The sequence below is a fragment of the Lichenostomus cassidix genome, chromosome 2, assembly GCF_008360975.1.
Source record: "Lichenostomus cassidix isolate B80296 chromosome 2, HeHo_3.0, whole genome shotgun sequence".
NCBI lineage: Eukaryota > Metazoa > Chordata > Aves > Passeriformes > Meliphagidae > Lichenostomus > Lichenostomus cassidix.
The window spans coordinates 50,940,270-50,964,230 of NC_139482.1; the positions used below are offsets into that span (position 1 = coordinate 50,940,270).

General features: G+C 37.9%; 1 long non-coding RNA gene across 1 annotated transcript; it reads left to right on the forward strand.

Annotated features, from left to right (window-relative positions):
* The first annotated feature begins 8,893 nt into the window (after positions 1-8,893).
* On the forward strand, positions 8,894-23,188 carry LOC146441351 (uncharacterized). Its single transcript, XR_014850433.1, has 4 exons — positions 8,894-8,932; positions 13,254-13,295; positions 20,914-21,051; positions 21,818-23,188. It is a non-coding gene; the product is annotated as an uncharacterized LOC146441351 (long non-coding RNA).
* The last annotated feature ends 773 nt before the right edge of the window (positions 23,189-23,961 follow it).

Genomic DNA, 23,961 nt, shown 5'->3' on the forward strand with positions numbered 1-23,961 from the left:
GTGGCACTGGCTACTAACTTAAATAAGGGTCTGAAACTGATTACCAAGTGCTCTCCTTGGCTCCATGTTCTTTAGCTGCTTGGCAATGTGGGAAAAGTAGCTGCCTCAACAAATATAGCTGAAGTTACTACTTAAATTTGGTAACACATGCCTGTATTCTGTCTGTAACCTGCATATTTTTACTGGTAACACAATTGTCCTGCTGCCTGGAGTATGTCCTTTCTTTGCTCTATAAGGGTTGGAAACAACATTACAGAGATGAAGATAAAGTGGTTTTTTATGCAGAAATGAACTGTCATCAGATTCAGAATATATCTCTTTTATGGCATATCTTTTTATCATTCGCTACAATAAATGTTCAAAAACACATCATGCAACGTATCTCCCAATGACATGCACAAATCAAAAACTCTTTACTGTATTAGGCATCAAAAACATCTATTCATTAGTGATACTAGTTTTATGGCATTCTATAACTTTCATGATTTCTGAGGCCTCACCTGTGTTCAACAAAAAATATCTTCCTGTTTCTGTCCAGCAGAGACAATCTTATGCTTGTCTTTCTCTGCTCTATAGGCAGTGTCCTAATCTGAAAGATAGAGCCTGAATAAAATTCAGACCAGCTGTTTTTAGTTTGAATTTGATTTTGAAGTTTGCTGCTTCTGTTCCAGATTCGGAGAAAGATTTGTGCCTGAAAGATTGACTTCCCATTATTTGTCAAAATCTCTAACCTTTTCCTTCCAGCCTTGACTTCATTATATATTTGCATATCACAGCAACTGCAATACTAGTACTATCAAAAGAAGACAATAACTGAAGACTGATTTGAAAAAATGAAATTTTCCTTGCAGGGCCCTATATTTGAATTGTTTATCATTCCTTTGGATAAAACCATCAGCTTTTTTGTTTCATCTAATTTACTCTTGGCCATATGTTTTTCATTCTGATATTCCTGTAGTGTCCCAAGACTTTCTCTGATTTTAAGAAAATAGTTTCTCAGCCAGATAAAACAAGGCCACAACCACATTTAGCTAAATCAAGACCTTGTTACGATTTTACAATTTCTTTCCCAGGGGCTTTCACTTTAAAATTCCTCTCAGTTTATCAAACAGTCCCTAATTGCTCTTTAACATCTAGTTAAGTGTAATGCTTTGTATATTTGTATTCAAACAAAAAAGTTCTGTTGATCATTTATGCTAGTTATGAAACTCTGCTTTTTCTGTGCTTCCTTATTCCCAAATGTGAGGTGAAAGCAACCAAGTGAAATTCTTTTATCACAAGCAATAAAGCCAGTGGTTATTAAATAGTAGTCTATCATTTGCATGGGTTTTGTTGCACTTTTAATGAAAAGTGTGATAAAAGTGCATAGGAGCCCACAATAAATGTTTTAGGGTAGTAGTTCTTTCTTGTAAAGGTTTGCAAATCCCTGAGCTTGATCACAGAGAAAATACAGCATCTTTGTTATGATGCCGTGTTGGGTCTGGCAAATGTTCACAATGTTTGAAAACAGTGATCGGCTACTAAAATTTCTTTCAGTGTTTCTTGTGTTTATTAAAAAAGTTAATAATCCATCCTCTTTGTCCAGTAACTGTCCTTCCTCCTAGCAAAAAAAAAAAAAAATCATTGTTACATTTTTCTTGTAAGCTAAACTAATATATACACACACATACAATGGACATATATAATAGGTATTTGGAATGTCAGGTTTAAGTCTTTTGAGCCTGCAAAATCTAGGCAGGAAAAGAGCCAGATTGTGCTTCCAAACTTTTAAATATGTCACCACATTTGTGAAAGACTGGTTTTGCACCAGGGAGACTAGCAGCAGAATTTAAAAGATACATAACAAAGGATGATTTGAAGGACTGCATTAATAGTAAACACAATGATGTTAAATCAGTAAGTGCCAATGAACAGTATATGTGACCACCAGCTCTCTAAAAATTTGCTTAGATCCAGCATCCCCACCATGTTAATCTGATGGAGCACGTGCTCTTAAAATCAGACAATCTGACAGAATCTGGGAAAAAAAATTGGACAAAGTGGGTCAAATTTGACATTCATTTGGCAGATAACAACACCTGCTGTTCATCTGTTGAAGAGCTGGCCAGCTTGCAGTTCATCAGCATTGCTTTCGCTCAGGGTCTACCTTATGAATGACTGCCTGTGAAGTTCCAGGTGAGTGCCTTCTTCCATTTCTTTTTACAAGAAAGGAGATACTCAAAATAAACTCACAAGGGATGAAAAGTAATTGGAAAATTACACTCCTCCTGAAACACTCCTACAGCCATTTTAACCCAGTGTATATTTAGACAGTGCTCTACACCACATTCGTCTTGTTTAATGTTTATGTGACTTGATTTCTTTTTTATTCTCTGCTTATACATGGAGCCTGGTACAAAATGGGAACCCATTAACTCTTCTACACTGAAGAAACATACCAAGAGCACAAAGAACAAGAAAATTAGAAGATCCCCAGGCTGACTTGCAGTCTGGCTCACATGGACTGAGACAAATATAACACTGGGAAAATGGTATGAGCCGTAATCCATCAGAAACTACATAGAATAATACTATTTATAATATTTATTAATAAAATTCATAGAATAATTAAGGTTGCAAAAGACATTCAAGATCATTGAATCCAACCTTTGACCAAATATCACTGTGCCCACTAAGCCATATCACCAAGAGCCACACCTAATAATTTTTTAACATTTCAAGGCATGGTGCCTCCACCACTTCTGAGGCTTTAGCACTCTTTTGCTGAAGAAATTTTTCAAAATATCCAACCTGAACTTGCCTTGGTGAAATTTAAGGACTTTTCCCCATGTTCTGTCACTGGTTGCCTGGGAGAAGAGACCACCCCCAGCTCGCTACAGCCTCCTTTCAGGCAGTTGTAGAGAGAGATAAGGTCTACCCTGAGCCTTCTTCTCTCCAGGCTAAACAACCCCAGCTCCCTCAGCCATTTGTCTGAGGGCTTATGTTCCAGACCCTTCACCAGCTCTTTTGCCCTTCTCTGGATGTGTTCCAGCACCTCAATGTCTTTCCTGTAGTGATAGGCCCAGAACTCGCAGTACTCACCAGTGCCAAGTACAGGAGAGTGATCACTGCCCTGGCTCTCCTGGCCACACTATTGCCGATACAGGCCAGGATGTCATTGGCCTTCTTGGCCACCTGGGCACACACTGGCTCATGTTGAGTCACTGTCAACAACAGCCCCAGGTCCTTTCCCACTGGGTAGCTTCCCAACCACTCTTCCCGTGGCCTGTGGCATTTCCTGTGGTTGTTGTGATCCAAGTGCAGGACCTGGCAATTCACCTTTTTGAGCCTCATATCATTGGCTTCAGCCCATTGATCCAGCCTGTCCAGATTCCTCTGCAGAGCCTTCCAGCCCTCCAGCATATCATCTTGGTGCCGTCTGTATATAAGGCCAAGCAATAAATATAGAGATATCAGGAGTAACCTCCTGAAGGCAATGGTCTCTCTACATGGAAACTGGTATGCATTTCAGTTTGGTTATAAAGCCACTACATGTTAAGGTTTTGCTTAAATCAAGGCATAGATAACTTCCTTGAATTTGAAAAGGGGTGGACCTGTTGTACTGGACATCATCTAATAATGTTAAACTGTCCAAAAAAAGGGCTTCTCTATTGAAGCTGAAGCTATTTATGTATTACTATTTCCCATGGAAAATGTCACTGACAACAGATGTATTCCTTCAATGTACTTCTATAAAGTGGCTAGTGCTACAAAGCTATTTCATTAAAGAGAAAAAGAACTGCTGGGCTTTGACTTTCCTAAGTCTTGCTTGGTGGCTTTTGATACATGACCACATTAAGACCCTGTGCTTTATGCCACCAATATATTTTCAAAATTCAGTCAGTGTGCCTTTATGTTTTGCACTTTTCTTTCAATGTTAGATGCTGTGAACAGTTCAGGTATTGCAATTTCAAGCTGGCAGCCCTTAAAATTTGCCCTCCTCAAAAAGTGTCTTGCCAAGTGTCAGAGATCTAGAGTTAGAAGTAAACAGTGTTGACAGGACCATTTAACTTCTATTCTTAGGCATTCCTCCTGTAGTATTACAAGGATGGCATAAGGAGAAGCCAGAATCCATTATCCATTTCCTCTCCGGAGATAATTTAGCTAGTTAATACAGACCTGGTTTATTACTGAAAAAAATCTGTGATATTTGGTTGTGTACTTTTATTGTTAATCTTGTGTTTAGTAAGCTGGTTTTCTGTCATCTTCTACTTTACCCCTAGCATTTTTTAAATATTTGCCAATTTCACATGCACTTTTCTGGATAGGTAGACTTCTTAGAAATATGAAATCACTGCAAACTTTGTGGTGAGAGGAGACTGGGGAGGAGAAATGAGATACAAAATGTGATTCTGTACTAACAGTGAGTCCACATAGAATGTTATCCATGAATCCATAGAAAACAGGGATTTACTCTTCTGATAGTCAGAAACTAGTTAAATTTTTTCTTTTCTTGTGCCCGTGTTAGTGACTGAGAATAAACTGCACTCACAGTTAATCTTTTCCAGGTATATGCATGTTATCAAATTGGCTTCTTTTCTCTACACAATGCACACTTGGTTTTCCTAGCAGTCTGCACTGAACATATTTTTTCAGTCTTTTATCGCTTTAGTTGCCCTCATTGGTTTCTTTCTGATTTATTTCATATTTTGGGTCGAAGCCAGTTCTTTTCCACCAGCATCAACTTACAAAATAAATCTCAGAATAACAGAGATGAAGGTAATGGCAGCACCAGAGTGGTGTGTACAAGTGCAGACCTGGCCTCGCAGAGTTGATGTAAAATAGTGCTGCTATTGCTCCCTTGATTCCTCACTGGGTAATGCTACTGTTTATGCATTTCAAAACAGCAATCACCACTTTTTGCAGCAGTAGCTTCACACTTCATGGTTGTCTGGAGTTAATGGGCTCAGGCTGTATTGGGATCTCTTGATTAAGCTTTGGTATTGTGAAACACTTCAGGTGTACTGTGTTTGATCACAGCCCCAGCCTGCACAACAGAGTCTCTCTCTTTTCCCAGCAAAGCACCTTGAGCATATGGTTGGTTTTATTTTTCCTAGTGTTTGCTGCAATTTAGCTGCCTCCTTTGCAGTTTAACTGCTCGTCTTAGCGTGTCTTAGGCTATTTAGGCCAAACAACCCAATCTGGTTGTCCTCTGTTAGATATTTAAAGCATTAACCAAGCACTAAACAAGTAGACTGATTTTTTTTTCCCCCTCAGTTTGTTTAAAATCAGTAGGATTCCTTAGTGCTTGAGAAGGCTGAACATCACATCACTTTTGGGGCTTAAAGCTTAAGATATAAAGCTTAAGACTAAAGTGTTGATATTGTTAGTAAGTGGAATTTAAGAAAAGCAAGCTCCACAGCTGCATGTCCTGGCAGGGGCAGTGGGAAAATAGAACCTCAATGAAGCTAAAACCAGGGCAAATCCATTCCTTTTTGTTTCCCATATGTTACACCACACTGCTGTAAGAATCTGGGTTCAGGAACATTGTAACTCAACTGATTTATTATGGCCAAGGAAGTTGCCATCCATCAGCTAAGTTAGTGGCCATAGTCTTAGCCAATGCCATATATGGAAATCATCTCTCTCAGACTCCTTCACTGCCTCAGCCAAAGTAGATGGACAAAGGGTTACCACAGCTCAGCTACTTCTGAACAGCAAGTAGAACTTGACTTTTGCAAAATTTCTATTATTACTGTGTTCCTGGAGTACCAGAGAAGAAAAGAGGTCTTAGTTGCTTCCCCAGTTGGACTGTTTAGACTTCTCTTATGTAACTGATAAGTAATCTCTTGCTTCCTAAACTAGGGATTATGCCTCTCGAAGGTTGACTCCTGCTGGAGCTTGCAGAGGTAGCTAATTCAAAGACACCACTCTAAGGTGCAAGTCTCCCAAACTGAAGTTCAACAGCAGAAAAAATATGCTGACATAGTTATTCCTTACATGATGTATGAATCATTGCTATGTCTAATGTTATTAGTGTCTGAACTGGTGGGTTTTTTGTCACAGCTGACCATATATATGTGTACATATATATAATGATATGTAGCTTGAGTACAGCAAAACCGGATTTGTTTGCATGTGTGGTCCGTGTGTAAAATCTTACACTTTTACCTTGGAGGAATATAAGCAACCTTCTATCACACCAAACATTTTGTCTGGAAGTTTAAGTGGATGCTTCCAAAGGTCTGCCTTTCCTTTGAAACAAACTTCCAGTCCAAACTGGATCTCCTATGAGGTGTCACCTCTTGGTGATTCAGCACAGGGCTTCATGGATGGAATATGCCTGGTAAACTACAACTCCCATGTAGTTTAACAGAGCAGAAATCTTCATTTTCTTGAAACACCCAAATGTTTTCCATCTTCCAGGTACTGCTCATATCAATACAGCTTTTTGTAGAAGAAATGAAAGTCCTGGATAGAAGATAACTCAGGAGAACCATAGACTAAGTTTTCAGTTACAGAATGCGCTTTTCTAGCACAATGTACCTTACAGTCCGTGGTCACTTTTTCAGCAAGTAATTAAGCATTACTGTGAAGTATGTAAGAAAAATGATACCCATTTAACAGATGTCTGAATGGAAAAAAAACAAAGCAGTAGATGGTAGTCCCCGGGAGAGTCAGAAGACTGCAAAAATTTCCAACTTCTGTACCTTAACCCCTTTCACAACATTGCATATTCTCTTCCAATTGCAATTTTCACAATTATTCCTCAGTAGGCCGACATTCTTTGAACTACAGCATTTGAACAAATGTTTTAATTCATCCTCATCACCTCAACAGGCAAATGCTTACTGTCCTGGAGACATTTCTCTGAAATTGCTATATTTGCCTTGGAGAGTGACCTCAGGAACACCCTGGTGGTCCTGCAAAAGAGTCCGTAGCATTCAGAGTTGCTGCATTGATAAAACAAGTTGTCTGCTCAGAACTGGTGAAGAAGCCTTTGCAAAACAGTTCCTGGTGGTAACTAACTGTTCTATTATCCAAAATACCTCGTTGCTGAACATTTGTTTTGTCTAATTTTTGTCATGGTTCAGATATTTTATAATGCAGTAGGCTGCCTTTAAAGAAGAAACAAACTGGATTTTTTTTTCCTCATATTTCTTTACCCCGTGTTTTACAATCCAATTCCACTATAAGCATCTGAGAATGTCTTTACTTCTGCTGATAAAGCTTTTTTTGTTTGTTTTGTAATTTTGTAGTACAGGTATTTTAATATAACACCTATTCTTAGAGGCTTATGTACGAAAAAAAGAATCATCATTAATGGTTAGAACTTCAAACTAGAAGCTGTTCTTATTTGCATTACTGTAACACTCTCAGGTCTCTTAAGAGATCTTGCACTGGCCTTCATATTACACTAAGATATTATAGACAAACAGTAAGATGCCATTTACCATTTCTATCCCTGAAGAGCCCTCAACCTTCTTGTTAGTTGCCTGACTTGTATGCTCATTACTTTTTCTTCTTTCCCTCTCATCCATATGCAGTTTATTCTTCTTTCTATTTAGCTATTTTTACTCATAGGATTCATCCCTACCATGGAAGTGTTTGAAAACAGAAGTTATATTATTCTGGCACTGTTCAAATAGCAGAGTCCCAAACTGAAGTACTTACAGTTTAAGATATAGGCTTGTTTCAGGGGTGGGTTTATTTAAAAAGGGAATTGTGACTGAATATGAATATGAATGTGAATAGAGCTAGGCTTGTTTTATATTAGTTTCACTGTGAAAACAAACTTTCTTACTCAATCCTACATCTCCTTTATTTACTTTCTCTTTATAGCCATGTAATTTCATACACTTTGACAAAATGTATTATGTCACACGCTAGCATTAACAGTAAGAGAAATTAATGCAAACAACACCTTATACAGGTAAACACTACAGGACACAGCCATTAGAGGATATACTGAAATGCAAATTTTATGCTTCAGATGCTGAAAAAGATTTTAATGTGCTTGCATTTGGTTATTTTTATTCCCCCCAATTTAGTCCAAAGTACCCAAGATGCTTGGTGGGTCTGTTACTCTAAGATAGATTACACAATGCAATTACTTTAGTAGAAGGAAACACTTGCCTGAATCTGTATGGAAGTCAATTTTATGCAGTTCAATTTGGATTTCAAAAGAGTCTCCTACATGCAGAACATAAACACTCTCCCTCTTGTCTAGGTGGAGGCAGTAAAATGAGGCTCCTTATTCACACTGGGTGGTAGGAGGTGTGCTGGAACAGGGACCCACTGCTGCCATCTGTGCAAGAGAAGGGAGTCCCAGAAACCTAGGAAAATGGTGCAAAGCTGTTACAGTTAGTACTGTGAGTTTTGTAATGGCTCCATGGATAATTGTAACATTGGCCAATAAAAGCTAGCTTTGGTTTTGTCTCCTTATTTCCAGATTTTGACTTTATTTTGCTCCTTTTCTTTTATTATTCTTTCCCCTATTCCAGGTTGGGGTTTTTTGTTTGTTTTCTTTCTTTTTTCTTTTTTTTTATGGTCCTCATCAAGCAGCTGTTCCTAGTGTGGGCGCCTGATCACTGCTGCTTTTCATTTGCCATAGTCCCTCCAGGACTCTCATGTCATCAACACCTGTTTCTTATTCTTTTGGGTGGTGACTAAAAGGCACATTAACCAGATCCTTCGGTGTCATCCACAGAAACTACACATTGCCAAGGTAAACAAAAAAAGACTAAGATTCCAACTCTGTTATCTTCCTTTGTGCCTGTTTCTTCCCCCCCCCCTCCCCCCCCCCCCAAGATCTTTCCATCATAGGAGGGCAAAATTCCTGGGCCTCTTTTCAGATCACCAGTCAGTTCTTAATAACTGTGTCCTCCCTTGCTAGCCCTCTAGCCACTCACCCACCAGCGAGTCAACAGCATTCTTAGTACCTGCTTTTATAGTGAGTATGTGCAAAAAAATTCTGTTCATAAAACAACTGTAAGTTTAACATTTTGGCCCCTAATTCTTTTTTTATTCCTTGTTGGAATGAAGAGAAATGGACCCTTCCTCTGATTTTGCCAGTAGTTACAGCCTGCAGTTTTACCTCTGTAAAATTGCATTCTAGTTGGTGAGCTAGATTTAAGTCGTACAATTCACACTGCATTAGTCACTGCCCTAATCCTCCTCCAAAGTGTCATTTTAGTACATGCAAGAAACTCAGAACTAATGCTACTGTGTTAACTGTAGTTGTTGGAGTGGTTATTATTCTAGATAGAAAATATGCTCATTAGACTGGACTCACTCTCCAAGTTTATTTTGACAGAACTTTTCTTGGTGGGCAGTAAGGAGAACTGAGTTGTTTATTTTTTTGGAAAGCTTTGATAAGATGTTTAAAGAACCTTACGGAAAACAATACTAAATCTAAATCCCTCTATTTTTAATAGGCAGAAAATGCAATTAACCATCTTTCCCTAGAGTAGCAATATAGAAGGCTCCAGCAGGTGTGTTACTATTGCAGTATCAAAATAAAAAGTCTAGTCAGCCTTTCACTATAAAAATAAGTAAAATGCAGAGCAGATGCTGTAATAACCATTAATTTACATTCACCAACTATATTTGTTGTAAAAGTAGATGAGGACACTGGAAAAACAAGTTATTTTTGGCTCTTCCCTGCAATATCACAAGAAAACTACTGTAATGTGTTTAGCGGAGCAATGAATACATATTGGCCAAATTTATCTCTGCTATAACCCTGCAGAAATGTAGAATGAATTTAGTTCTAAATTTCACTTTGTGGAAGGAAGGATAAAATTAAAGGAGTTTATTGAACATCACCGGAAGTTTTCCAGATCTGGTACTGAACCAGATTTGGAAAACTTCGCAAGGAAAATAGAATGATATGCAGACTTTACCTAAATTTTACTGTTCAGAATTTACAGTTGTAACTTTCTATTAGAAACAAAAGTTAATGAGTTGTGTAATAACCTATATCTAGAGGAACTCAAAAGGAAAGTAGCATTTCTTGGATGCTGATTTCTGTAAGACTTCTGTGCTTGACATTGGGCTCTTTGTACTGATTTTACCATGAAGTACATCCCTGCAGAACCACAAGTAGGTGTGGGCATATGGTTACTGGACTACTGGGTGAAAGGGTCAACAGTATCTTAGATTCTGTGGTAGGTTTCATGTGGGAATGCTCAAGTGGCGTATCTACAATTAAATGAACTCTGCCAAAGGTCAGTTTATGCTATTGATTTATATTTAGAGATGAAAGCAAAAAGCTCAACCAGCCTTGCCAGTTTACTAGAAGGGTTGAAAGTCCTCACTACAAAGCATAGTGCTGAACTACTGAAAAATTTTCCCTTAAACTCATAATATTAGTGTCACTTCTGTCTGTGGTGTAATATTTGCCACCCTGTTCTACTAACGGAAAAGGATAAGAACCAGTGAAATAATTTCAAAATTATTCTTGACTTCATTTTTCATGAAATACTGGTATTAAACCAGAGTTTTGACTTCTCTGCAAAGTTGTCTTTTTGTATTGAGACTACAATCTAGCAGATCATGATTCTAACACATCAAGACCTAAGCCCTTTTTCTCTCTGATTGTTATTCATGCAGGTGGGTGCTTATGATATTTTGTCTATAGGTCACGGTATTACAAATCAGATATTTTTTTAAAGCCTTGTTATATATCTGCCTCAGTTTTGAATGGAACCTTGATTAATCTCTTTCACTGGTCACTTGCTAGACCTGTGAACCACATTAGTGTGAATTGTTTCAGGCTGGCTGTGAAGCCAAACTTTCATGTTTTCCAGCTAAGCAAAAAAAACCCACATACAAAATAAATTGTCAGAGGTTCACTGTAGTAGAAAAATTTGCAGAGCCTATTGTTTTCCCCCTGATTTTTTAGTGAAAACAATTGAGAAAATTCACTACAGATTTGCTTGTAAATTTAGTTCAAGGTGGGCATTTTTCAGGGAATAAAAAACATGACTGAAGAATTTTTTACAGCTGGAAGTACAACCATTGTTCTGCATCCTTATTTTTAGTAAAAGAGCTGGTGCTTAAGAGTTCCATGCTGAGAAAATTTGAGCAAGGTGAGATAAGTGGTCAGACAGTGACTTTCAGTGACTCTCTCCAATCAATCACACAAAAGATGGGGCGGGGGGAAGAAAGAGGGGGATTCTCAAATGAAATGAGGAGAGGATGATGGTTTGAGATGCTTTGTAAAAGAAAGACACCTTATGATACAGACAGGGCAATAAAGGGAGAGGATGGCATCTATGTATGTGTCACTTTTCAGTGGCTCTGTGTATGGTTCTGGCTTTAACCCTGACATGCAGGGATATTCACACAACATGACTGAGGTGATTTTACATTGCCAGCTGCTTTCCCTGGACTCCCTCCGTTGTCAGTGGAAAGCAAATACTTCTCTGGAGGATAATTCAGAAAAGGAGCCTAATTTAGTTGAGGAGAATTGGTCTTTAGAGAATATCTGCTTTCCTCCATTGCCTATGGAGAGCATCTAAATCTGGGTTTAAAGACAAATGGTGTGATTACTTTCTCTTTTCCTCAGCAGTTCTGCTCCGACTTTAAAGGTCCTGAGTAACTGGACCATGTGATGTTTCTTCTGGAGATCTGTCAGCACTCAAATACAGACAAGGGAATGCATTTCAGATGCCAGATTTGAAGGGCCTCAATTCTTAGACCAAATGCATTTAAAAGATATGAGATCCAAAAGTTGGATTTCTATTAACCAGCTGGTAATGTACTTATAAAGAGGATATGGTCACAGGGACTATAACCAGAGTACAGAATTGATCTTGACTAGCTACATGGAGTAGAAAAAACACGTGTCATATTGTGGACAGGTATTTTATATCCAAATTGCTATCTGTAAATTTTACTTGCATTGAGCACAAAGCCACTGAATAGAGTTTTTAGGAAAATTTCAGTTTAAACAAAGTTATGTCTACCTCAACAGTAAAAGCAACAGAGTAAAAGCTGTTGTCATAAAAACAGCGTAAAAGTAGATCTGTGAGATGACAGAGTTGATGTTGAGCATTTTGAGCCCCTTGTGCTTGGTTCAGGGTAAGAGTTTGCAGGTGGAAAGGGGGGCTGTTCTTTGTATTAGCTTTAGTGCATCAGTTACCTTGAACGGATGCCAACGTGCAAGCAGTTGAATGCATTTTCTATTTTTGTCATTATTATTTTTATTATACATTTTTGTCCCTTTTGCCTTCCATTTTTTTTTACACATCTCATTTATTTTTCCTCACTTTGAGTTATTTTTATCCTTCTTATGAGGTTAGTAGGACTTCAGAGACAAACTGATGTAGCCACATGGATTCCCCTACCCACTGGCCAACTGAACAGTGGCATCTTGACATGTCTGGTGTCTCCAGGCAGCGTGAATTGTGAAAGAAACACTTTGAAGCTAAAATGTTTGTAGTATGCATTCCCCCTCATCCTGTACACATAGCATGAGCTTCTCATGGCAAGTATGTGCTTTAAACTTCCCATCAACTTTAGGCATAACAAAAAATAAATTATTATCTTATGGTCCTGACATTATAACATAAAAGCACTAACTCCACAGACTCCACAAGAACTCTGCCAGATTTTCAAGTGTGGGTAATTAAGGGCCTGCCAACCTTATCTGTGGCACAATTCCAACAGCAGCGTTCTCCTACTGGCCTACTATTGCTATCCCCAGGAGATCCAACCTTGGAGGAATAATCAGCAGCAAATTCCATTCAGGCATTTGCCTGTCTCCCAAGATACTTCAAAGGGTAGTGAGGTTCATGTCCATGTGTTTTTTAATGCAAAGAGCAGGCAGGGACTGGTGACCACTGAGAATATCTGAAAGACAATGAAGCACAATCTGGGTAGCACTTCAAGCAGCAGTGACCTGAAGTCGGTGTTTTCAAACAATGAATTTTACTTTAGAGATGTTCTGCTCAGGTACAATGCACTTTAATTAGAATTTGGAAAGAGTACAAACAAAAATACAAACAGGAGAGAGAAGAACAGTTTATTGGCCTTGCCTTAGCAAAGAACTTGCTGGAGAAATGCACATTCTCATTGCATTTGCTATGCCATTTATTAATATTGCAGCACAGGATGCTACAACTGTAATAATTTGTGATTTCAATAATTTATATCAATACACAATTCATGAATTCTGTGTTTGCACATTTGGAGAATGCAACAGCTGAAGAAGATCTCCTGAAAATGTAAGAGATGAGTATTTCTAATCATATCCATGTTCTTTTCAGTTCCCTGGAAGAACAAGACAGCTACAAAATGCAAAGATCCAGGTAATTACTGGGATTGAAACTGCTGCAAAATACATTAATGAATGCAGGTCATAAAACAAAGAAAAAATTACCCATAAACCTGAGTGTGTTGAAAACAGTGTGTAAACAGTATTTTTAGCTCTTGAGTCATCAGCGAGCACAAAGCCATCTCTGTTCAAATGAAATCAGCTGCTCACTTTTCTTTTTTTGTACCTCAGTTCATAAGTATGTGTGCTTATTTATTTGTGTCATGTATAAAATACTCAATTATCTATCTTCTATCTATCTATCTATTATTATCTATCTATCTATCTATCTATCATCTATCTATCTATCTACCTATCTATCTATCATCTCTTTAATAGACTCAGTTTCAAGGCAGCGTATATCAAAATGCAAGGGAATATGTAGTCCAACACAAAACCTTCTAAGAACATGCAGCAGTTTTGGGGCAGTAGGACGTCTCCACTGGATGTAAAGTGAGGCATTCTTATGCGATGACCAGTAAGCATAAACTATCACTTTGTAAATCAGAGACTGAGGTGTATAGTGGTTCTTGAAATTTTTCAGGGATGATAATGTGGATTGGAAGAGATTTTTTCCTTCTGGGATTTTTGTTTATTTTGTTTGGGTTTTGTGGGTATTTTGGGTTTTTTTTGGTTGGGTTTTTTGTTTGTTTGGTTGGTTTTTGTTTGGTTTTTGTTGTTGTTTTTTAATTTCAATGTTTCAAAAATTTGGGATGCTGGGGTGTTTTCTGATGAAAGCCCAGTTTTGTGGGCATTTAGAGGTGGAACAAAGCTGCTGTAAATGAAGAGCATAGCACATAAAATAAAAGAATTAACAGTTCCTAGACTGTCAGTTTATGGAGCCACTTGTGCCTAGCAAGCACGTAACTGTGTAGGAAATCAGGGCAGATTCTCCTCTGCTGGCAGACCACTTATGTTTGAAAAGACAATGTGTCATCTGTCATGCTCGATGGCATGAGAGCTTTCTTTTCTGGACATAAAATGTAATCATTGCCAGGGGTTGAGACTTGGGCTTGGCTCTTAAATTTATTTATTTATGTTATTTGTCATGAAAAAAAAGACAAATTGAGGCAAACATCTTCAAAAGAAAACTGATGACCAGATCAGAAACAATAGTTGAAACAAGATGAGGAGATTAGAGTGGTTTAGATTTCTTTTGAAGAAAGATCAGCTTACATTTTTCTAGCTGTCAGAATTATTGATATTTTAATTTGTAAGTCTTTTTGTGCCAACCTAATGTTCATTGATGACATGAAAACTTTATGACTCAAAAATTACATTTTATTTTTATAGGTGCTTTCAAAGAGAATTTTTAAATAAAACTTCAAAGCTAGCTCCTATTCAACTGAATAATTCCTGCCTCAACTTTAACTACTGTTTATAGGTACATGTTTATGAAGACATTGCAACCAGTTTTAACGCAATCAGATAATTCTGGCTGCAGTCATTTGTAATTAGCCTATCGCCACAATTAGTCTGAAGAGTAGTAAAGGTGATAGTCATAAAAAAACCACTGCCATGCTTACTTTGCAGTCACCACAAATGTGGTGTGCAACAGATCAGAAAGTTTCAGAAAATTTTCATACCAGTGTAGATTGAACATGTGGTGCCCCATGAGAAATGGAAATATCCTGCTGAATGTGCTTTCAGTTCTTTTTAAAATAGAGAGAAAAAAAAGCCACAGGAGTTATTTATTGTTTGGGTATGAAAAGTGTCCTTCAGAAACATGGCATCACAATGATAAATTCTAAATTACATTTTTGCTTTTCATCCAAAAAGCTAAACTATTCAACTCAGTCATCAAGGAAAAAGAATCTGAATGACTAAAAGATCTTCTTCCTGTGGAGCAAAACTAATTGACAGTATTGACAGTTGCAATTTTTTGTATGATACAGCTGAGCCAAAAAAATAAAAAAAGAAAAAGTTCAAGAAAAAAATCCTGGTAGTACGTGTTGTTGAGAACCCTGTTTTATAATACAGACACTATAAATTACAAGGACATAAACAAAGATATTCTAGTAATGTCCTTATCCAGATGAGCTGTGTGCTCATGATTAATCATGTCACCAGAAACTTGTGTAATCTATAGCTGCCTGTCTTATTTATCTGTCTATTGGGCTATCAAATGTTCCCTTTCATTAAGTGCTTGCTCTCCACTGAGAAGGTACTTCATATTTTGCATCACTGTGGGCTTTTTTCAGGGCTTCATGCTCCAAAGCCTAGTAGCCCCATTTAGTTTCTACCATTTTCCAGGCAATGCTCTCTGTCAGCAGCTCTCGAGTTCCCACATCAGGGCCTTTTCACCTGTGAGGACACATTTCTGATAAGAAGGCCTTCATTAGTGGGCTATACTCTTTTCAGCATAGAAGTTATTTGTAGGAGCTCTGTAAATAAGGCTAGACATTTTCTAAAAATCTAAATGGCCCCCTTTCTCCCTGTCGCGCCTAGCATGTGCCAACTAACTGGCAGCATGGGGATTGTCCCTGCCTCAGGGGAAAACTTTCTGTCTTGAAAGGCAGAAGGTTTCTGAGGACAATTCAGTGTATTTCTCTTCAGGGTATAGTACTTTCCAGAGGCAAGTTCCCAGTTTAAGCCCTCTGGGGTCAGGGCTATTTCCAGAGGGCTGATCTGAGCCACAGCTAGGCTTACTTGTCCTCTGGAAATGCCTCTGTGTTTTTCCTGACTGTTGCAGGAGCCTAAGATGATCAAAGCTAAAGCAGAGGTACAGAGAAGTGGAGCAACCAAAAGTGTTTAGTTTGGCAGGAGAGCTGCCAGGTGGGGGTGCAGCAGCCTCTGATCAGACTTGTCATGAAGCGACGAGCAGTCGGGTTGATCTGAGTGTTAACAGGAGAGGAGAGGAATACAGAGTTGAAAATTATTTTTAAAAACATTACTGAATATTAAAAAATGTGACTTGATGGATAGAACAAATTGGAGAAATGCATCCTGTGTTCCTACCCTTCATTCTTCCAGGTCACAAATTCTCAGTCTCTAATTTTTGTACATTTTCCTTGTAGCTGACATTTTCAGAGGAAAAAAAATGGCAGCTTTTAAGGAAGGAAAAGGGGAGTAGGGAATGAAGAAGATGAAGTTAAAAACACCACAGGTTCCAAGAGATATGGAAAGTGAGAAGCGGGATAGAAAGATATGAAAGAGCAGAGGAAAATTGGGAAGCGATCAAATTAATTTGATCAAATTTGATGAAGTTAATTAGTTTTTCAAACATGAATATGCATGGGATGCATGGGATGTGTGTGCACATAGAAGGATAGAATCAAGGAAAAAGTTAAAAACTGTCACCTCCCAAGGCTGTATTAGTTGTACATAAACCATTCTCGGTGAGATATCCTGTTCTTGAAAATTCCCACTGATGAAGGACCCCCAGTCTTGCCTGGCAGTGTATTATACTGTTTTACCATCATTATTTGTTCCCCGAAGAGCTACTATAAATATTACTTGCTTTAGTTTAAATACATTCATGTCCTATTCTTTGTGGAAAAGGAGAAACAGAACATGCTTCTCCCCTATTCTACAGCCTGCTACATATTTGAACAGTTATGGTGCTAACTCTGTGGTGTTAATTCTTTTCTTTTGTCTTTACAACACCCTCTTGTCCAGATATATTTCCTAGGCTTCTGGACTCCACTGGAGAGCATCCATCTCAGTTTCTGAGTGATGTGAAAATATGTCCCTATGCTGACAGGGAGCACTCTCATTTGCATGACTTCTTATTTGTAATAGGAGACCACTATTTATTTACATCTTTAAAATCTAGCCTAATACCCATTTTTTTCCCATGGTTGAGCATATAAGGTGCTGTCTTATGGGTGAAACTTGACTGTTCCTGGAAAAGTGTATCATATATTTCTTGTCACATGATTGCCTTAGGTTTTTTCTAATTCTGTTCCCAATCTCTTGGGTGTTTGCAGTTACATCCACTTTGAGTTGATCAGAAAATGTAAAAAACTTGTTCTCTATATCATCATTCTTGGTACTTGAACAAACACTGACAGGGCGCAGGAAAAGCAGCCTGACTGATAGATCATATCAATAGCCAGCCACTGTAATTACACTCTGACTATGCTTTTCCAAATACTTGTGTGACCACCTTTGAGTAGTTCCATCAGGAAGCAGCGATGCATTTAGATCTCTTTTTCCAGGATGCTCAGTTCAGCCTCAGCTCTCTTTTTTGGCTGCATTTCATAATGAACATTGATATTTGTACAGCTGCCTTCTATCTTCCTGGTTGGCGAATAAGGGCCTGATTATTTTCCAACAACTTTTGTAATTACCCTTGAAGAAGTAAATTGCTATCTATTATGTACAGTCCATCTGTCATTACGATTACTGTTCCTCTCTTCATAATATTTCCATGTTGGCTTTAACTGGCAAGCTTTTGTAGCTTGGTGAAGATTTCATGAACTCTCTTGTCTGCGCTGTGAGGAACAAAGAACAAATTTCGAAGGTAGGAAGACAACATTAATGAGTATAGCTGCTACTCACTGTAAAGGTGTCTCTCATGCTCTGGGTTTATGGTTTGTTTCATTTCTAAAAATCTCTTCACTGATGCATGACATTAGAAACATGAGGGAAAACTGGCTTTTCTAGCATATGTTTTTCTTCACAGCCACCTTTATTTGTATGAAAAAGGTAGTGAAGAGCTCTCATAAGGCAACTTCATACTCTTTCCTGGACAAATCCAGTAGAGTGCCTTGTTTCAGATTGCTGGCTGGAGCAAAATTTTCTACTTGTAATGTTAGTTGGCTCTCTGTGTTTTCTCCCACCTTGGAATAAAATTAATTCTCTCAGGAAATAGACTGCAAAAATGTTATTGAGAACAGTTTAGAAGAAAAAATGTCTGAAAGTGTACTAAAGCATAAATCTTTTGATGGCATCTTATATCAAAGATGTTAGTCAAGTTGCACAGATTTAAAATCTCAGCTAGGTTTAAAAGGTAAAGTTTGAGGAAATGATTTTCACATATATGCAGCATTGAACATTATCACTAATATAATTAGAGGTCTTATTTCTCCACAGACTACTTAGGACATAACAAATCCTTACAGAATGTAACACCTTCAACCGTGATTATCCAAAGTGTTAATTAACCTTCCTTAAATTCTTGGGGTGTCCTTCAGGTTTTGCTTTGGTTGGGTTTTTGCCTTTTTTTGTGTTTGGAGGGTTTTTATGGGTGGGAGGGGAAGGTCTGCTCTTTTGCTGTTGTTGGTCTTAATTCTTTGCAGTTTGGTCTTAATTCTTTGCAAACAGAGGTAAGAAGCTTTGCTCAGAATTGTTTTGTGGCTTTAGGTGAGAAATATGGCTTTAAGTGAGATATATTAATAAAGGAGCTCTGGTGTTGTGATTGTTAATGTCCAGCTAAATCCATCAGAGTGCAATTCCATCTTCTGAAGTGGTAGCATTGTATTAATTTGCTTCTCCATTTCCTGTAGCAATAGAAGTGGTTCAAATAGATTATTTTTTTAACTGTGGGAAGATCTTCATTTTACAGACCATTTAGGCACTGCTTATTTAGCAAGCCATCATTTGCCATTTGCACCTAGCTCTATTTGTGCTCTGCAGCTAACACTCTGCCTTGATTTGCACATTAGATTGAGGTGATGTCAGTGTTTCAGGACTACAGGAGAGCTCCTCATTCTAAATCAGGGATAAGAACTACAGAAAGTCATAGTGAAAATACATTGTTGAGGCACCAGCTCTTTGATAACATACATATGAGGGATTCTGACTGCTGTTAGGCAGTTGTACTGTCCTGTTTGTAAAATGCAAGATTATTTTTCTTCGTAAACAGGGATTTCAGATCTAATAACTCTATTCTGCAAGCATTTAAACTAATTTTTACCTATTTTAGATTTAATTTGTTGATTTTTTGCTTTAATTAACTTTTTTTCATTATCTACTACTAAGTAACTCTGTATGCTGTGCCAGATGTGTCTTTCTTTTAGTGGTAAATACAACAGTGTATCCGTGATTTATTGGTTTTTACAAGGTATTGGAATCTTTTGCATCTAGAGCATTTGAAAGACCATTATTCACTAAAGATCACTTGGTGCTTAGCAAAAGTTTTATTGTTCACTGTCCTAGACAAGGAAGATGCATTTTGAAGAGAGGTGGTTGATTGGGGACTTGGTGGAACCTATTTAGATTGATTTGGATGAGGAGATTTGACAGTTTTTAACAAGTACCAAATTGCCTTATATTTTCCCGCTACCACTATTCTCATGGTAACCAAGAACTCTGACTCACGATACTGATTTGAGAGCCTTCCAGTTATTTTAAATATTCTACTTTCTGACTTTTCTCCTTTTCCTGCAAATGTTGCAGATTTACACAGCGCATTCTTGACTTCCCTCCCCTTCAAGCACTTGTTTGAATTTTTCTCAAAAGTATTCACTTTTCCAGACATACCAGTTATCCCACCTCTTACTGCATCAGAATTTCCCTAGGTTTTGAAAACATTTGATAAGTAATTTCAAAGTTTTTTTGAGGAGAAAATAAAACATTGGCTAATGGAAATACATACAGAAAGCTCTTTTTAAACCTGTTTATTTGATTGTCCTCCTCCTTGACAAGCAGAATGGAGCTTTGGTGGTTGCTGACAAAAGAGGTCAGGTAATATTAAGCATGAAGACCAGACACAAAAGGTTAACAGAGACAAAGCAAAAAACTAAGTTCTTTACTTACACCAAATATATTATTATACCAAAAGTTATTCTTTAACAGACGTTTCCTTATTTTCTTCTTTTTTTATTTTGGTTAAGCTGTGACCATCTCGTTCACATCACTTAACAACTGATCAATTCATTGGAGTACAGACAAGAAGCTGGCTATCCAGCTGAGTACCCTCATAGGCAGCTTCAGTGTTATTGCATTACTCAAATTGTCTTCTAAATCGAACTTTGATCACAGGCTCAATTAAAGGGTCAAATTCTGTTATGTTGCTGTTGGAAACTTAGGATTGACTAAACCGAGCTTGTTTTAAATAATCACTGAGGTTAGAATATGGTTTATTATCTCCTTACTATAGAAACAGGTCTTAAAAAATATTGGGAGGAGAAAAAAATTCTTTCCAATAGTCCTTGGCAGTGGCACTAGCATTTTTAAGTAAATAGTAATAAAATTCCAAATTTAAGCCCACTTTTCATAACTGTGTCGACCCGATTTGCTTATGAGAAATTGCTGTGGAAATGAATAATAAGTGGGAACTGGCAAAATTAGTCTTCATTTGAATGGTGCAATGGTCCAATTTACACAGCTTCAGTAGTAGGAGACAAATGAGCAGTGATTATCATTTATTCCGTCAGGAGCAATGGTGGTATGAAGGGCTTTGTCCAAAATAATCAGAGTGTTGGCTATAAGCCAAGGCTAGGAAAAGAGCAACACATGGTGTTTTACGAATTTAGATAGTAGTATAGCTTCTGACTGTGAAAAGATTTGAAGTGAATGGATGGGATGGAGAGTGGAGGGGGAAAAGATGTTCTAATACTGTCATTTCAGAAGACAAATAGCCGGGAGATCAGACTTCCTGGTGTATGCATCTTTAAAACGCAAACACCAATATTCTGTTTCTTTATTCACTATTTTTTTGCACTCAGGAGGATTAAACAGTACTTTCCAGCCTTTTCTCCATATGATTCTAACACCTCTGTTCCTGGACTACGTGAGATATCTATCCACTGATCATGTACTGGTCATCTCATTTCAAAGGCGGTGGTTAAAGCACAAAAGATTGTGTAAGGATATGAACTGCTTCAATCAATTTCATTTTGTTTTGTGGTTAGTTGCCTTTCTCTCTTTCTAACCTGCCTGTCGACTTTATCTGAAGGGATTAATACTTGGAAGTCATCTTGAAACTCCCACTAGGTAGACAAAGAAATGTTTCCTGATCCTGCAGAGCCAGTAGAGTTCCTGCTAAATGGTACTTTTATATCTGTTCTACATACGTCCTGAATTTTCTTCTCACCATCAGGCATCCAAAAAGAAAAGTAATAATGTGCTGTCAGCTGAAAGGTAGGAAGTGAGCACACTGAAATTTGAGCTCATTGTGAAGGGCTGCAGTTCCATTAGACTGACAGCTATTGTACCCCTTTTGGTCAGTTGAGCTGGGCTAATTTGGAGGTTTGATTTCTTTTTAACTACCAAAAGAGTTTAGTGAAACAAGCATCACAGTTATTATACAGTAATCCAGTACAAGAGTTGTTGATGCCCTATTCTGACAGAGTTCTTTACTTGCTGGATTTTACACACTGCAGCCCTCTGAGATCCATCATCAGAGGAAAAGGATTTTCAATTATACTGAGGATCTTAATTTTTCTAACCATTCTAGGAAAGGCTCTGGGCAACTTTTATCCAGCCTGAGGCGCTACACATTAAACAGTCTTGTGAACCCTGGAACTAATGAAGCCAGATTTCCTCCTTCATTAAACTTACGCTTTACTTCTCATTACTATTTTTCATTTTTCAAGTTGGTTCATTGTATTTATGTCCATCCCTCTACAGGAGTCGCAGATGAAGTTACTGAAAAGGAGCTGTTTGCAACAGGAAAGAAAAGAGGGAAAAAGCATATGATGAGCTATTTTCTTTGTTTTCAAAATCAAGTCAGTTGTAACAAGAGACAGACTTCCTGAGCATCCCACCCGCTGCACTGCAGAGATAATGTGAATGACAGCCATTGTGATATCACCTTGGGGAACAGCTCCAAACAGCCAGTCTTTAACAGGTGTCTTATCTTCATACTGGCTGATTTATACATTAATCAATTATATATGGCATAAATTGTAGCCCAGAAAAAATTGTTTTGGCCATTTAAGGGCAGGGAATATGGTTTTTTGCAATCACTAGTAAAAGGCTACAGCTTTATGTCGACCTGACAGCACAGGGTCTCAGGACTTATCTGGGTTTGCATTGGCCTAGGCTTGTTGTAGCTGGCTGAATGCTTGCCAGCAGCCACCTGACTGGTGCCTAAGGTGATTGGCTTCTGCTCGGTGAACCTCACGGACAGAGAGGGACTGACAGAGCCCCTTGTCCCTGTGTGCATGACAGCAGCCCTTTGATTAACTGAGCCTGTTGTGCAGCTTTCAAACCTTGGCTGGGAGCTGATGAAGAATGAGATCGGGATGAGAAAATGAACAAAATTAGTCCCCAAGCAGCCCTGAGACTGAACAGGAGCAAAATCCCACCACTAAGGTCCTCCCACCAAGGACTTCAAATATTAGTGATGTGGCTCCCTGCCATCACTGTGAGATAAGTGAGACAGAAACAGCCAACCTTAGGGCTCAGAGGTACACCTAAACAGTGAACAGGATTGGCATTAGGCCATTTTGTATAAAAATATAACTACACCATCAATTAAATTTTTCTGTTTTAATGACATCATTGTGGACTATTGTACTGCTAAAACAGCAACTGGCGTAAAAATTAATTCTTAGCTCAATAGACAATATGTAAATTTTTGCTCCTAAGAAGATTTTGATGCTAAAAGAATAACCCAACAAAAGTAAATTTGGTTCACAATATTTTGCTGAACTAACATTCTCAGATTAGCACTTTGCTCTGATTCTAAAAAGCTGATGCAAAATAAAGCTTAGTGCCTTGCTCTCCAATTAGTGGAAGTGAGACATTACCCATGTCATTACCCAGGGATAAATTGGTCTTTCCCTTTCTTCAATATTCCATGTTCAAGCTTTCATTTACTAGGTCTCTGCCCTTCAACCCTAAACTCCATTCTCCCTTCCTTGACTGAAATGCTAAAATACCCATGGATAGGCAACTTGTGTGAGACTGATTGTAAACACTTAATAAATCTGTTCTTCCATACTGCAAAGCTTAGAAAGTGAATTGTTCCAGGAGGATTCTCCAGTGTCTTTAACATGTGAGTCTAGATTTTCTTTCTTTCACCACGTTTTTTATCACGAAACTGGAAGAAACTTGTTTCTCTCTCAACATTGATGAAAACCCAGCAGTAAATTCAGAAATTACTAGGAATGGTCAAATTCTTTTTTTTACCTTTCCTCATGATTTCATGTGCACAGATCCTCATTATTTATTTTCTGAAATTTTGAAAAGCGCCTTTTCCTTTGCAAAACAGACTAAAACATCATTTTAACCTACCAAGAAATGCACTGAGATTGTTTCTTGGTCTTGTATTATATGAATAGGGTTTCTGAATAATGACAGAGAATTTTTTAAATGTTTCCATATCATTCTCTTCATTTGGTTTGCTATTGAGGAAACATATTATGCTCTGGTGGCAAGCTTGTATTCCAGTATACAGGATGCTTTAAAATTACCATAGGCACTAAAGAATGTATGACTTATTATGGTCTGTTTTGTGCCTTTTCATAGTGAATGTGTTATTTACAGTACTTGCTATATTAACTTCTTCCTCACCTCTGCCATGCCATGGTCAAAGTAAATATTTTACATTACAGTACTATAGTAAAACATATTCCATAGTGGGAATGAAGTAAATAACCCAATACTAGACCTTTACTTTCTAGTTTCCACTGAACTGAGGGGTTTTTTTGTTTTGTTCTGGTCTTACATCTCAGAGCACGACTGTTGAAGTAAAATTCACCTCTAACTAAAATTGGCCTACCAGGCTTCTCTCTTTCCTTATAAAATATTCTTGTGTAACCAATTCC